The sequence below is a fragment of the Pipistrellus hanaki genome, assembly GCF_964339955.1.
Source record: "Pipistrellus hanaki genome assembly, chromosome: 2".
Lineage (NCBI taxonomy): Eukaryota > Metazoa > Chordata > Mammalia > Chiroptera > Vespertilionidae > Pipistrellus > Pipistrellus hanaki.
The window spans coordinates 27,067,756-27,083,169 of NC_140504.1; the positions used below are offsets into that span (position 1 = coordinate 27,067,756).

Genomic DNA, 15,414 nt, shown 5'->3' on the forward strand with positions numbered 1-15,414 from the left:
ATCTTTAAATCTTAGTGGGAAATGTGAAGCTATGTATCACTTTTCAGAAGTGATCTTAAAGAAATTAATTCTTATTTCTTAGAAGCAAAAACTACTAGTACTATTAGAAACTTTACCCTAGAGTAAAACTGTAGTGAGGGGCACAGGTTGTTGGAGCTTGTCTCTCTAATTAACTTTGTCTCAGCTTGAATCTAAGCCAAGATGACTCCTTGACTTTTTTTTTTAAATTTTAAATTCTTTATTGTTTAAAGTATTATATAACTCTCCTTTTCCCCCCATTCATCTTTCCCCAGCTGCTTCAACCCCTCAGCACCTGCCCTCACCCCACTACTGTCTGTGTCCATTGGCTATGCTCATATGCTTGTGTATAAGTCCTTTAGTTGACCTCTTACCCACCCCTCTCTCCTGCCTTCCCTCTTAGGTTTACAGTGTGTTCGATGCTTCTGTGTCTCTGGCTCAATTTTTGTTCATTAGTTTATAGTGTTCATTATATTCCACAAATTAGTAAGATCACATTAACTCCTTGATTTTTTATAAAAGTCAACCAAGTACTTGGAAAGCCAACAAATCAAAAATACAATGTTTGCCTTCTAAAATCTTTTAGAGATTTATCTACATTCAAATTATAGCTTCATGGTCATTTAAGTTTTCTTAAATAAAAAAATAGTACCTGGTAATTTACTCTCATTTTTAGTATATTTCCTGGTTAATGTAAAGAATAAAATGTAGCCTTAACTGGTTTGGCTACAGTGAATAGAGCATCAGCCTACAGACTCAATGGTCCCAGGTTTGATTTCAGTCAAGGGCATGTTCCTTGTTTGTAGGCACATCCCCAGTAGGGGGTGTGTAGGAGGCAGCTGATTGATGTTTCTCGTCATTATTTCTAACTCTCTCTCTCCCTTCCTCTCTTTAAAAAAATCAATAAAATATATTTTTTAAAAGAATAAAATGTAGTATGAGTATGGAGTAGCAGACACATACAGACACATACACAGACACATACACATACAGACACATACAGAAATTTGTGGTCATTTGCTTGCCCAGAATAATTTCAACTAAGAAGGGCTATCAGCTAAATTACTTCAAACTGATTTGACCAGTTCTTCCAGTGGCCTGGATGGATAATTAGTAAACAAAGCAAACAAGAGATATTCAGTAGAAAACTTTCCAGGTTGATTTTCCTATCTAGTAAGGTGAGCCACAGCTTTGTCTCTTGTCCAGCTTTGTAATTCCTTTGTTACATTATATTAATGTCTCTCTCACCTCCCATGAAGCAGTCCTGAGAGAGTGGGGGGAAAGCTCAGAGCTCATCCTGAGGACACTGGTTTTGCCACTTATTAGCCATAGCATTTGGGCAAGCCATTCAATATCTACTTACCTTATTATGTGCACAGTAACACCTGCTTAAAGGAGCTTTTCACTGTTTTATACGGAGTCCCTAAAATTTTGCTTAAAAATAATAAAGTTGTTTTAAAGGTAGAGCACTAAGAAGAGCAAGCAATTCATGACCTAGAAACTTCTATTGTGATCTGCAACTAGTCCTTCATTTCTGTGCGCGTTAGCCATTGAGAAGTCAGTTCTTCCTAAGCCTCCTTGTAGATATATTTGTGTACTCAAGCTGCTTCCTAGGTTCTTGCTGTGTCCTGACCTTCTCCCAAGAATCCCAAGTCCTTCTCAGTGTGATCAAAACCTGTTTTTTGAGTCCATTAGTACTAAATAAGATTATTTAAAAAAATAATTGGTGATAGTTTTTCCATATATTTTTATTATCATATCGTTTTTAAATGTGATATTTTATTGATTTCTATAAAGAGTTGTGCATGAGGCTAGTGTTAAGAACTTGACCCTGTATGATAACATTAGAGGCCCAGTGCACAACATTCATGACCCTCAGCCTGGCCTGTGCCCTCTTGCAGTCCAGGACTCCTTGGGGGATGTCCAACTGCTAGCTTAGGGAGCAGGCTAAGCTGGCAGTCAGATATCCTTTAAGGGATCCTTAGCACTGCCTCAGAGGCAGGAGAAGCTCCCGCCACCACTGCTGCACTCACAGACCATCTGGCTTCTGGCTGAGTGCTGCTCCCCCTGTGGGAGCACACTAACCACCAGGGGGGCTGCTCCTTATTGAGTGTCTTCCCCCTGGTGGTCAGTGCATGTCATAGCAACCAGTCATTCTGTGGTGAGATTGATTTGCATATTAGGTTTTATTTCATAGGATGGTCTTTAAGGAATAAATCAGAAGCCACTTGAAACATTTGGGAATACAGAAAGTATGGTAGGTGGAATAATGGATCCTCAAAGATGTCAATTTTGTAATTCCTGGAATCTGTTAATATTCTATCTATCAAAAAATATATCACTAATTATTTTTTTTAAATAATCTTATTTAGGATTAGTGGATTCAAAGGAAAGGTTTTAATCCCACTGAGAAGGACTTGGGGTTCTTGGGGTTGTCTCATATGGCAAAAAAAACTTTGGAGAAGTTATATAATTAAGGATTTTGAGATTGGGAGATTTTCCTGAATTAGTGGGTGGACCTAATGTAATTACAAAGGTTCTTATAAGAGGGAAACAGGCACTCAGAAGAAAGAAATAGCTAAGTTCTGCCTGGAAGATAGCAGAAGGGGTCACAAGTCAAGGAACATACACTGAGTGACCAAATTATGATCTCTGAACGCATAAGCATAATAATTTGGTCACTCAGTGTATATCCTATATAATAAAAGTCTAATATGAAAATTGTCCCCTCGACCAGAAGTTTGACCAACAGGCAGGCTGGCCAACTGCTCATGTCCCCTCCCCCTGACCAGGCTGGCCAGACCCCACCCATGCCGGAATTCATGCACTGTGCCTCTGAAAAATTTTCCTCTTCCCTACCATTTTTTCCATCCACTTCCACTTCCCACTCTCTCTAGTGTTTCATATCTCAGTTAAATAGTGATCGCCCCAAGAGACATGTGGAATGCCTCCACCCCTCACAATCCAATGCCTGCCATTCTAAATTGGGATCCCTGATGTTATTCTCTCTCCCAGTACCCTGCACACTTACAACATTTTTAAATTATTTATTTCAATGACTATTTTGTTGTTTTATCTCTGTACTATTATACATTTGGTGGATACAAGAATCATATTTGGTGTTGTGAACCCAGCACATAATAGGTATCCACGAAGTATTTCTTGGCTGAATGAAAACATTCCAGAATTCTACATATTTTGTAAATCATGCCTTATAATGAAGTCTATCTAGAAGCATGAGCAATAAACTAACACACTTCCTTCTCTTTCAGAGGTCATGAGGCAGGCTTTGCAGTAACTGTTTTCCTCTGAAGTCTTAATCAATGTCATTATTATTCAGCCAGGTGACAACTGATGGATATTTTTTGTGGCACATCTTACGTAAGAAATACTATAATAGTTCCCCCAAATTCCTGCTGGATAACATTCAGGATGCTTTTTCTTGCTTTTATTTTTATTATATTGTTTTGAAATATAATTTGCAAACTTATGTAGTAATCTTTAAACATCTATTTGAGAACTGATTTTAAGAGCTTAGAAGGTCATCAGTACATTATTTGTATCTTCTGAAATTTTGATTCCTCAAGCTAAAGATATGCCTGAAATCTTGTTGGGATGAAAAAGTGATTAACATTTGTGAATGGTTTTATGAAGCCTCAAAACATTGAACAATTAATAAGAATATGAATATATTTTATTTATATGTGGTTCAGAAACTTCACCATGTGATTGCAATGGGTTTTGATATTGTTGCTGTTGTTTTAGATATATTTTTCTCTGATAGCAGATATGTATAAAGATGGTCTTTAAATATTAGATAATTTCCCCATAATTATTCTGAATGTTTTTATGATGTTTGCTCATATACGTCCCCTTTGTTAAATATTGATTCTGATTTTAAATGTGTCAAGGGAAAGGAAATTAATTTTATTGAGACACTATATGCCACTATGTCCATTAGGCTATTCTTCATAATAATTTATGATGATAATTAAGATTTTATTAATCCCATTAGGAAAAAAAATAAAGAAAGCGAGGGCCTTGGAGCTTAAACAGCTTGTTTAAAGCCACAGATAAGGTCCATTGCAGTGCCTGACCTAAGTGCATGCCATTTCCTCTAGACCACACGCCTTTTCATGGATGCCTGCAGACCAGCACAGCATTCTTGATGGCTCTTCTCAACACAGACCAGTTCAAATGTCCCTTTCCTCAAAGCCTTAAGCAATGAACCTAGATCTCAAGATGAAAATGCTAAATAAATTGGGGTACTGGAACTTATAAAATAAACCCATCATGTTCAGCACAGCCACTTTGACCTCTTAATATTATTAACCTCTACAGAACACAGGTTTTGTAGCCATATTTGCTGTGGCAGGACCACACTCTATGCTCCCTTAACCCTGTGGCAAAAACAAACAAACAAATAAAACAACAAAAACACACACATAAAACAAAACAAAACCCAAACAAAAAAATCCAGTCTTCCCAGTGATAGGAAGAACCTAATGAGAAGAATTTGTAATAACTGTAGCTTTTGGTTTCTAACATTATGAGAGGCCTCTAACAAAATATATTTTAATTTTTTGGATTGTTTGCCAGTCTCTTGCGTTAGAAACCTTCCTTTGGGGAACTCTTTTCATCACATACCAATGGAATGTAAATGATGACTGCTTGTGATTAGTGACAATGAAGTGAGGGGAGGGAGACTATCATACAGTCACCTCTGAAAGGCCCTGGTCAGTTAGTCCGGCTTAACCTCTTATTAACAAAAAAGTTAGTAAACCTTTCAGGCGCTAAAGCTTGATATGCTGTTCAGCATACCTGGCTGGTGCAGGATAGATGCTTCACTGGTATGGATTTGAGCAATCGGTGATTCTCAGATAAAAGAAAGGCTAGTCCAACCGCAGATGACATAAGTAGCTGTTCAGAAACTGAGTCAGGTTCCATTGAATGCTCTTGTATTTGCACATCTCCCAGTCAGAAAGGGAAAACCAGACCCTCCTTTTTTTAAAAAAAATATATTTTATTGATTTTTACACAGAGAGGAATTGAGAGGGATAGAGAGTTAGAAACGTCGATGAGAGAAATACATCGACCAGCTGCCTCTTGCACACCCCACACTGGGGATGTGCCCGCAACCAAGGTACGTGCCCTTAAACGGAATCGAACCTGGGACCTTTCAGTCCGCAGGCCGATGCTCTATCCATTGAGCCAAACCGATTTCAGCAGACCCTCCTTTTTTATTTATTCCCTGTATTTCCTTTGTTTTTAATACTAAGCAAGCCACCCATAGCCCTCAAAATTAGAATTTACTTAAAGAAAACTGCCATTTTTTACTTAAAGAAAACTGGAAGATGAAATGTCCTTAAGGACAGTGGATGCTAGGAAAACAAGAAGTGCCCTTAAAGATAGTAGATGCTAAGAAAACAGGCACCAAGGACCAGTCAACAAAAAACATGGATGCAGTGAACCAGGAGTCAGTAACTTCTCCAATGGAAGGCCTTTCATGATGCCCACTGCCCTAGGTGATAAGTAAAGAGCTTGATTTAGAAATTATTATTCAATGTTAGGCCTGCAGGATATATAATAACCAGCCTCTCAAATTTTTTTTGTTGTTGTTGTGTGTGTGTGTGTGTGTTTTTTTGTTTTGTTTTTTGTTTGTTTTTATCAGTTTGTTTGAATTGTCTTTAAACACAACTGTGAAACTCAAAAAATGTCTATTTGACTCCGTTTTGTAACCTGAAAAACACCCAGAAAGCCATTTTATTTTCTTAACAAAATGGCAAGGTATTATTTAGAAGTTGGAGCAAAAGCTTTTACTGCTCGGCCTGTAAAAAGAAACAGCACAACCCAGCAGAGTCGCTGACAAGTGACACAAATACAGTCCACGCTAATGTGCAGGGAGAAACAACCTTGAGAATTTAAAACCGGCTACAGCAGAAAAAATATCTTCATCCAGATATGTGGTCCCTCATGAATTATACTATTATTTTAGTTGATTTTACCTGACATCGCCCTATGATTTTCTTCAGTGACAAGAAAATTGCAGCCGGCCCTTGACAGTTGGTCACAAATTGACTGCACAAAACAAAATAAAACAGTGAAGTAATCCCCAAGTAAATTTAATGAAACCTAAATCCCAAAGGGCAGCACGCTTCTGTAGGCAATGGTCTTATTTAATAAATTTCCCCCCTGCTTTCACTTTTAGAGCTATATTTACACAGACAAATTTAATTCATTGGGTTTACATTTCCTCTTCCTCTTAGTTTGTCCACCAGGCACATATGGGAAGGACTGTAAACAGGTATGTCAGTGTTCGGCCGAGAAAGAGGACTGTCACCCAGTCACGGGGATATGTACCTGTCTGCCCGGCTACCATGGAAACCGCTGTCATCTCCGTAAGTGTGTGCTCCGCTTTAGTTATAACTTACAGAAGAGACACCAATAGTGTGCGTCATCACTTGGAATGCTAAAGAGAAAATGTTAATTCAAGCTTCTAATTCATAACAAATCTTATGGAAACTTTTTTAAAATAGTATATTTTTATTGATTTTTACAGATAGGAAGGGAGAGGGATAGAGAGAAACATCGATGAGATAGAAACATCAATCAGCTGTCTCTTGCACACCTCTCACTGGGGATGTGTCCGCAACCAAGGTACATGCGCGTGACCAGAATCAAACCCGGGACCCTTCAGTCCGCAGGCCTACGCTCTATCCACTGAGCCAAACCGGTCAGGGTGGGAATTTTTATTGAATGGTTGAAAACATAAACTTTCTTGTGCAATTTGTTCTCTGACTTTGCCTTTTCCATTAAAATTATCTCCCTGAAAAGGAGACAAGAAATAGATAAAGAAAAAGAAATAAAGAATAACATATGAACTGATGATTATAAATCAATGTACAGAAATAGCAACATATGAAAGAGATATGTCAGGTAAGTTCTAGGATCTGCTTAGGAACAATCAAATTAAACAAATTGTTACTCTGGAATGAAAACAATGATTTGCTTAAAGGATAAAATGCCAGTTGGCTCATTGTTATGTAATAAAAAAAAGAATAGTCCCTAGACCAAACACCTTATATTGATCTGCTAGGAATGTTAACATCGAAAATGTTTATAGGAGAACACACAATCAAAAGTCCCAAGGAGCATGTTAAAATGTTCAGTCAGCTACTTAATTTTTAAGCTTGTAATTATTTGTAATGTACTTTTTATAGGTTTAAGAATAAAATGATTTGGCCTCAGTTTCATTTTCCCCCCCCAACTTGGCCATCACCACTCTTTCCTCTCTAGTTGCTCCCAAGGCAGATTCCTTCTATTTTCCTTTCCTAATCTTGCCAGTATGTGGACTGATTTCTGGATTCCTTATGCCTCCAAATGCTACCTATGAAACATACACTCATGGTCAAGCTATTGATTTTAATTTTCTGCAAGCCACAGAATGTATATTTTGAATATCACTTCTCTTTTTTTTGCCCTAATTTTAAACATTGCCAGCTCAAGACACAAGTAAGTGTCTATGACATGGTTTCAAATAGCATTGTGTTTGGGATCCATAACCACTACAGTTATTCGAAATGAAGAACTAAAATATAAAATGAGTAAAATTTTAATTATTTCTTTTGGTTATGGTACATTTTAAACACACTTGTTAATAGAGAAAGAAAGGATTCCCTCGCACTTGATTCTGTCGTATTTCCCAGGAAGAATTACTTCTAGATATCAGGATACTTTATGTTAATAAAATATTATCAAGTTACAAAAAGCTGATAGCACTTTTATTTAGAAGGCAAGGCAAGCCTCCTTGGGTTGAAGGAGGGAAACTTCGCCTTGTAAAAGCAAGGCTGAGGCAGGGAGCTGCTCCCTGGCTAGTCAGGTTGGCTTGGTTCCAGGCAACACGTGGTTGGAAGTTGCTGCTAAGGTTCCTTGGCAACATCCACTGTAATTACAGGACTACGAAAAAGGGTTCAAGAAAATATTCATAAAAGGTGCAGCTGGCTCGAACGCAAAAGTTTCAGCAGCCAAAAACAACTGGGCTTTCATGTTCTCAAGTTCAGATTGGAGAATCCAAATTTTCTCTTGGTAGAAGTCAGAGGAAGCAGACAAATGTGCAGTGGGAATCTCACCACTTGTCCATAATTTATAACGGGCTGGTCAGTTTCAGTGCATGGATAGCATTGGGGGAAAAAACAAACTTCCCCAGGAGATGTAAACTCATCACGCTGTGTATTTTTGGACCTTTAAGAAATTGTAAAGTGACTCTGGACCCTGGAAATCTTTTATTTTTTTTAACCTGCAGTACTCACTATGTATAATGACTCTCTTTGAGAGAATTTAAGGCACTGAGATCCTCTCAAATCATGGGCAATTCCGTTGAGAGTATTCATAAGGCACCCTCATACTTGGTTTAGAACGTTTGGAGAAACATGGGCCACAGGAGAACTCATGTGTGCCAGAAGGTGATATCAAGATGTTGACAGAAATCTCATTCTCATGTTCTTCTTGCTCATGGCAATGAAAATTTACAGGCCAAATCATAGTATCTCTTTTAAGTATAAAATAAAACTTCCTAATAATGGCTAGTGTATGTGTGAGTTGTGAGTAATCTGGTCAACTACTGGGAAATCAGACCCTGTTAAAACAGATGTATGCGTTTTATCTGCTTCGAAGCTGTGACTCAGAATATAGGCACAACCTTCCTTGTTCTAAGTTCCTAATGAACTTACAAAGGCATTTACATCATCATAGTATACAGATGCCTTTAATGTTAAACAAATCAGAACTGTGAATTCATATCCAAGCTTCTTCCTAGTCAAACTACGTAGGAAAAAAAAGTCACCTTCTAATAGAAAATAACTAAACATCCCTTGTCAGAGAGACACAATTTTCCAGGAGACGTGGTTGTAAAGGACAGACCAATAGCCAAGTAATGATCAACATGGAATGTTAGGAAATGAGGGAAAGGAGGCTGGATTTCATGCAACAAGTCAAATAAAATCATTATGTTCTGGGCATTTGTTTCCTTGTTCACTTTATTGACCATGTGAGCAAGGGATGTGTGCATGATTCCAGAAGACAAATTGTTACATAGCCACAGAATTATGCAAGAAAGTGTAATTGTTATAAAAATACTTATTTTTTTGAAGGGGGAAAATAGTTGTGGGCACTTCTTCTGTAAACAAATACCATACTCTTGATATAACTTTAATGAGTTGTGGGACTAAGAGGATAGCACATATACTGTCTCTCAACAGATGGTGGACTCATTAGTTTGTTCATCAAAGTCAATGATCCTATTTCAAAAGGATAACTAAATTGAAGGCTAGAAATCAGGTAATTTATTTCTCAGGTAATTTATTTCTCAAAGAAATTATTTTATCAAATGCTCTACCACCATTAACATAGTTTGCAAAATGGGTATACCTCAGAGGGAAATTATGTTTCCAAAGTAATTTTGAGTCACATAAAAGTGATCTCAAAATATAGAGATTTACATATATCAGGTATTTAAATTTATCAAATAATTATACATAAACTTTTCCCCCCTTTCAACTGAGATGCTGATTCTCATAATTATATTCACAAGTTAACATTTTTCTCATTAACAAGTTCATAAGTTTGACTCTATTGGGGGTTGCTCTTTTCCTTATTTGCACAGAAATCCATGTCACCTTTCACTTCAGAGTAATGTGACTCCAGAATTTTCTATGCTAATCAACTCTTATTAATTTAACATCCTTTGTGGAGGCAATATGCCAGCAGTACACACTAGACTTCCTTGTTTCAAACTCCATGCCTTCAACTTGCTGTCTCGTATGTACTTCAATATCAATCAATCAAACATTTTTAAAGTATCACACATAGTAATGGTACAAACTATAAAAATTTACATTCTAAAAGACTGACTCAGGGGACATGAAGAAGGATATTTTATCTTGGTTAATATGAGAAGAGGAGGAGATGGGGACTCTTTTTTAATCATTAATTTTGTTTGTAGGTTCATTCTATTGACTTTTTGTGAAGGAGTTAAAGAACTTCTTAGAAGGACTGTAGAATGTGTGTAAAAGAGAAGGGTCAATTAGCTATGAACACTGATATCCCTTGGAAAGAGGGGATGACAAAAGAGAAGGTGAAATAAACCCTCTAATTTTTATAGAGAAAACTAAAGCAATATAACAGCTATATTAGAGAAACAACCTTTGGTATGAATAATTTTAAAGTGTTTTTCTTTCCATCTCCATCATTGAGAATTTTACTTTAAAATTATCTTTTCTAAAATTACTTATTCTTGGGGAAAGACAAGGAAAGAAATAGTGTCAACGAGACACTATTTTGAGTCTGAGACTCAAAGTGAGAACTCAAGGTTTAGAACAGGATATATGTAGGAATTATAAAAAAAAAAAAAAAAAAAAAAAAAAAAAAAAAAAAAAAAAAAAAACAAGAACAAAAAACCTGAATCTCGAAGAAAACCATTTGACTTATATCTCTAAAACTCTGGTACATGTGAAATATTTAAAAATGTTCTTTTCCATCTGATTCTTACATAAAAATACAGAATAAAAGGGAAGGAAGGAAGAGTCATGTGGTCTAGTTTAGTCACTTTTAGATCTATGCTTCCACGGGAAAGTTTTTCCAGGAGAAAGGAATGAAATCAAATATTAAATTATTTGACTCAGGTCAAGCAGGTAAGGAAAGGGTTATGCTACAGGCACACCAATGTTCCTGCCACTATCGATGAAAATAATAGCTACCACTGACTTGGGTGATTTATGGGTTTGGTAATGTGTTAGATATTCTAGTTTTTCACTCTAGTTCCCACAATAGGCCTGTGATTTTATTGTTATCCCTTTGGGAATGAAGAACCAGAAACTGAAAGAAAGGACTTACTCAAGGTGGTAACACTAGTAAGTGGAAGATTCAGATCACAATCTATTCCAAACTTGCTATAGCATTATATTTTAAATGTATGACAAGAGTAAAGAGAGTTATCTTCAACTGGTGACAGAATGTTGTTCAATAGATATTACACGTCACTTCACTCTGTAGGCTTTAACTTTGTCATCTTAAAATAAGAGTTGAACCAAATGGAGCTGAGGTCTCTTGAAACTCAAACTTCTATGATTTTCAAGACTAAAATTTTCCATAGAGGCTATACCAACTTACATCCCCACCAGCAGTGTAAAAGGAGTCCCTTTTCTTTGCATCCTCTCCAACTTTTGTTATTTCTTGTCTTGTTAATAACTAGTAGCCCTGCACATGAATCTGTGAGCCAGTAGCTTGCCAGTAGCTCACTACCACACTCCAGTAGCTCTCTGCTGCCCACTTGTAGCCAATATATCACTGCTGCTCCCTGTAGCTTCCTCTGCTCCCCTTACATGCCCCCCTCATAGCTTAATGCCCTGCCACCCTCCTGTAGCTCTCAGCCCACTTCCCTGCCCTCCCCTAGTTCCCTTCACCCCCACTGCCCCCTCATAGCTTGCTACCCTGCCCCTTGCTGTAGCTCTCTACTGCCCATCTCTGCTACCTGCTTGTAGCTTACTGCCCCATCCTCCTGCTAACCCAAGATCTGGTCACTATGTGGTTGGTTGTTAAGCTTCATGGCGTAATCACCATTTGCATATTACATCTTTATTATATAGGATAGCCATTCTACCAGGTGTGAGGAAGTATCTCATTATGGCTTTGATTTTATGATTTATATTTATTCTATTGCTAGTGAAGTTGAACATCTTTTCATATATCTGTTGGCCATCTCTATGTCTTCCTGGAAAAAGTGTCTGTTCAGGTACTCTGCTCATGTTTTAACTGGACTATTGTCCTAGCTAAACACCCCAATCATTGCACACATAATGGGGTTTTCAGCTCACTCTTGGTCATGTCCAGTCTCCCTTTATCTTGAAATGTGAATATTTATCTAAAATTTCTATCACAGATATCATCATGGTAAGCCACATGTTCATATGTGTCAAGGTAGAAAGCTGAGAAACCAACAGAAAATAAAGATACTTCCTCTATGCTATTTTGAATTCTTACTTGTATTAAACCCAGATCATCCCAGGCAAGAAAAGCTATAACACATAAATATTAATCAAAATAAATAAATTTATCAAGGCTGGAATGAAATAATCTTCTTTGGTAAATTGTCCCCTATTCTGATTATTCTCTAAAAGTGAGATTTTTCAAAGAAGTTCAAAGTTGCTTCTTATAGCTTATTAGTTAGTGGCATCAGGAACTTTATGTCCTCATCTATATTTCTGTGGCATCTATATCATCATGTATCCTCAGTAAGTCCACGCCTTGAAACAATAGCTTGAAAGTACCAAAGAACAGTAATTGGAATGTTGAGTAAACCACATGTCTATGGGCATAAATTTAAACTGATTGCTTCAAGTAACAGTACCACATTTTGTTTGTTCTCCTTTAACAGAATGTCCAAAAGGCACTTATGGTCCCTATTGCAAAAGGACTTGTAAGTGCTTGAATGGTGGCAACTGTGACACCATGACTGGCACCTGTGACTGCCCTCCCGGCTTCATTGGGGCTGACTGCAATCAAAGTAAGTCACTCTACCTATCATGAAATGGATATGCTAAAGCAGAATTTTTAAGAACCACACTTAGGAAATAGATATTGCTGCAATTATTTTAGTGAATAATTTACTGTAGTAACAGCAAACACCAACTGACCTAAATTCTAGGATGTGGAGCACTTACATCGGGAGTTTTAGAGCTGATGTTGGTGAAGGCAGCCAAAGAGAGTCCTTTGATCATAACTTCTCTTGCCCTATCAATGTTGGACAAACATAAGGATTAAAAAATCTGGCAAGATCAGATCAAACTGGGGATTCCTGTTATGCGATGTCAAATTCATTATCTAAAGTTCCACAATTTCATTTATGCTCAGTAAACATTCAGCTCAAAATTAAGCAGTTCTGTCACTATTCAGAAAGCGATTCATTCCCTAAAATCCAAAGACCTTAATATTTGTCACAAGATCACTATTGACATAGTTGAAGGGACCAGTTGTCAATAAAAGATCCCTTAAAAATGACCTGGCTTAAACACTTTGGGGATATCCTTAACAAATACGTTTTGCTTCTATTACACCTTTCAATTTCTAAGTATTTTGATACTTTGCAAGATCTCAACACTCTTTAGAGAGGAGAGGAGGCCATGGGTGGGTAGGAGAGCTCATGATGAGGAGGTGGTCCTGGCAACCTTGTGTTCTTTAACCTGCGTGCTCTGTGCTATTGATGAGGAGTTCACTTTGTGATCTTTCACTGAGCTGCACATTTGTGTTTTTTGCACTGTTCTGTGTCTTATACTTTATAATTTAAAGAGTAAAAATCCCATCAAGGGATCTTAAATGACAGGTAGAATTACTGTGATTGTGAACTAGAGGTTTCTTTATTTGGAAGAGTGATAGTGACATTTGTGATCAGGCAGGGTGCTCAGTTGTTGTGGGCTAAAGATATCCAAAATGCTTATCTCCTCTAGGCAGGTAACGGCTCAGTGTTCTTTGTATGAGGGTATTTTTAATTACCCTGCCTCAGTACCTGCTGTTCTGAGGATAAAAGGCAAAAAAGACAAAGTCCTGGCTCCTCGTAGCGGAAAATTGAAACCTAGTGGATACTGCCTCTGAGGCCTCAACAGCCAAGTTGTCTTTGAGTTAAAGCCAACCCATAAACATCTCCTAAAGGTTCTGACTGGCTCCTTTGTGTTTGTTCTTCAAAGAGAATCTTTGGGAGAAATTTTCTAATTTCCTCAGGCCAAAGCATCTTCAAAAGCTATGGTTTCCCTGAATATTGAGAGTATTTCTGTCTTCACAAAGCTGTGATCTTGTACCTGAGCACTTTTTATTCTTTACTTTGGCAGCTAGGTAGGTCCAAGCCAATTTTTCAGTCCACCTTTTAACAAGTTCAAGGAATTAAGAAATTCATTTATGTTTGTGCTGTTACCTTCACTTGATTCTCACAGAAATTTATTTTATCCTTGTGTATTTCCTGTATTTCGGTTAGCATCTCAATGAATTTTTGTAATGAATTTGCAGCATGAAAACACACCAAGCAAACAAATTCATAATCATGTTAATTTATTAAACTATATATATATATATATATATATATATATATATATATATATAATTAGAGGTCCCATGCATGAATTCATACATGGGTGGGGTCCAGCCAACCTGGCAAGGGGGAGGGGACATGGGCAGTTGGCTGGCCTGCCTGCTGGTTAAATTCCTGGTTGAGGGGACAATTTGCATATGAGCATTTTATTATATAGGATATACACTGAATGGCCAGATTATTATGCGTTCAGAGATCATAATAATCTGGCCACTCAGTGTATATTTTTATTAATTTCAGAGAGGAAGAGAGAGGGAAATATAGAAACATTAATGATGAGTGAGAATCATTGATGGGGATCAAACCTGCAACCCAGGCATGTGCCTTAACCAGGACTCAAACTGTGACTTTCTGGTTCATAGGTCGACACTCAACCATTGAGCCACACCGGCCAGGCTAAATTACTTTAATTAATATAATTAGTTTAGTAAATGTAACTTATTAAAATAACAAATTTGTTGGTCTTGAAAAATAAATTTACAAATAAATTAATAAATACATAAGCAAATATTTGGAGATGTGAGCATACTGGATCTTATATCTATACTAATAAAAGGGTAATATGGCTAATTAGATCAGATGTCTTCCGGACACCCTTCCAGACAAAGCCATGGTGGTGGGAGCCAAGGCAGAGGCGGTTAGTGGTGACCAGGACAATAGGGGAAGGCAGTTAGGGGCTACAAGGCTGGCAGGGGAGGAAGTTAGGGGTGACAAGGCTGAAAGGGGAGGGCAGTAAGGGGTGATCAGGTCAGCAGGCAGAGGTAGTTAGGTGCAATCAGGCAGGCAGGGGAGCAGTTAGGGGCAACCAGGCTGGCAGGAGAGTGGTTAGAAGCAATCAGACAGGCAAGCAGAGAGATTAGAGGCAATTAGGCAGACAGGCAGAGAGGTTAGGAGTGATCAGGCAGGCAGGGGAGCAGTTAGGGGCATCAGGAAGGCAGAGTGGTTAGGGGCGATCAGGCAGGCAGGTAGGTGAGTGCTTAGAAGAAAGTGGTCCCGGATTGTGAGAGGGATGTCTGACTGCCAGTTTAAACCAGCAGTCACCAATCCTCCAAGTGGTCCCAGATCGGAGAAGGTGCAGGCCTGGCTGAGGCACCCCTACCCCGTGTAAAATTTTGTGCACCAGGCCTCTAGTCTATAATAATAAAAGCATAATATGCTAGTTAGACCAGACGTTCTTCCAGAAGACCTTCTGGACAAAGCCAGGACTATGAGGAAAGCCCAGGTCCCATGTGCCTTTTGAAGCCAAAGGGAAGCCCGGGCCC

At 37.9% G+C, this 15,414-nt stretch overlaps 1 pseudogene across 1 annotated transcript in view; it reads left to right on the plus strand.

Annotated features, from left to right (window-relative positions):
- The window catches only part of LOC311617507 (small RNA 2'-O-methyltransferase-like), a 182,043-nt pseudogene that overhangs the window by 33,593 nt on the left and 133,036 nt on the right, over positions 1-15,414 (plus strand). The window contains exons 2-3 of the transcript in view: positions 6,285-6,416; positions 12,449-12,577. The product of the transcript in view is annotated as a small RNA 2'-O-methyltransferase-like (transcript). The remainder of the gene's footprint in view (positions 1-6,284; positions 6,417-12,448; positions 12,578-15,414) is intronic.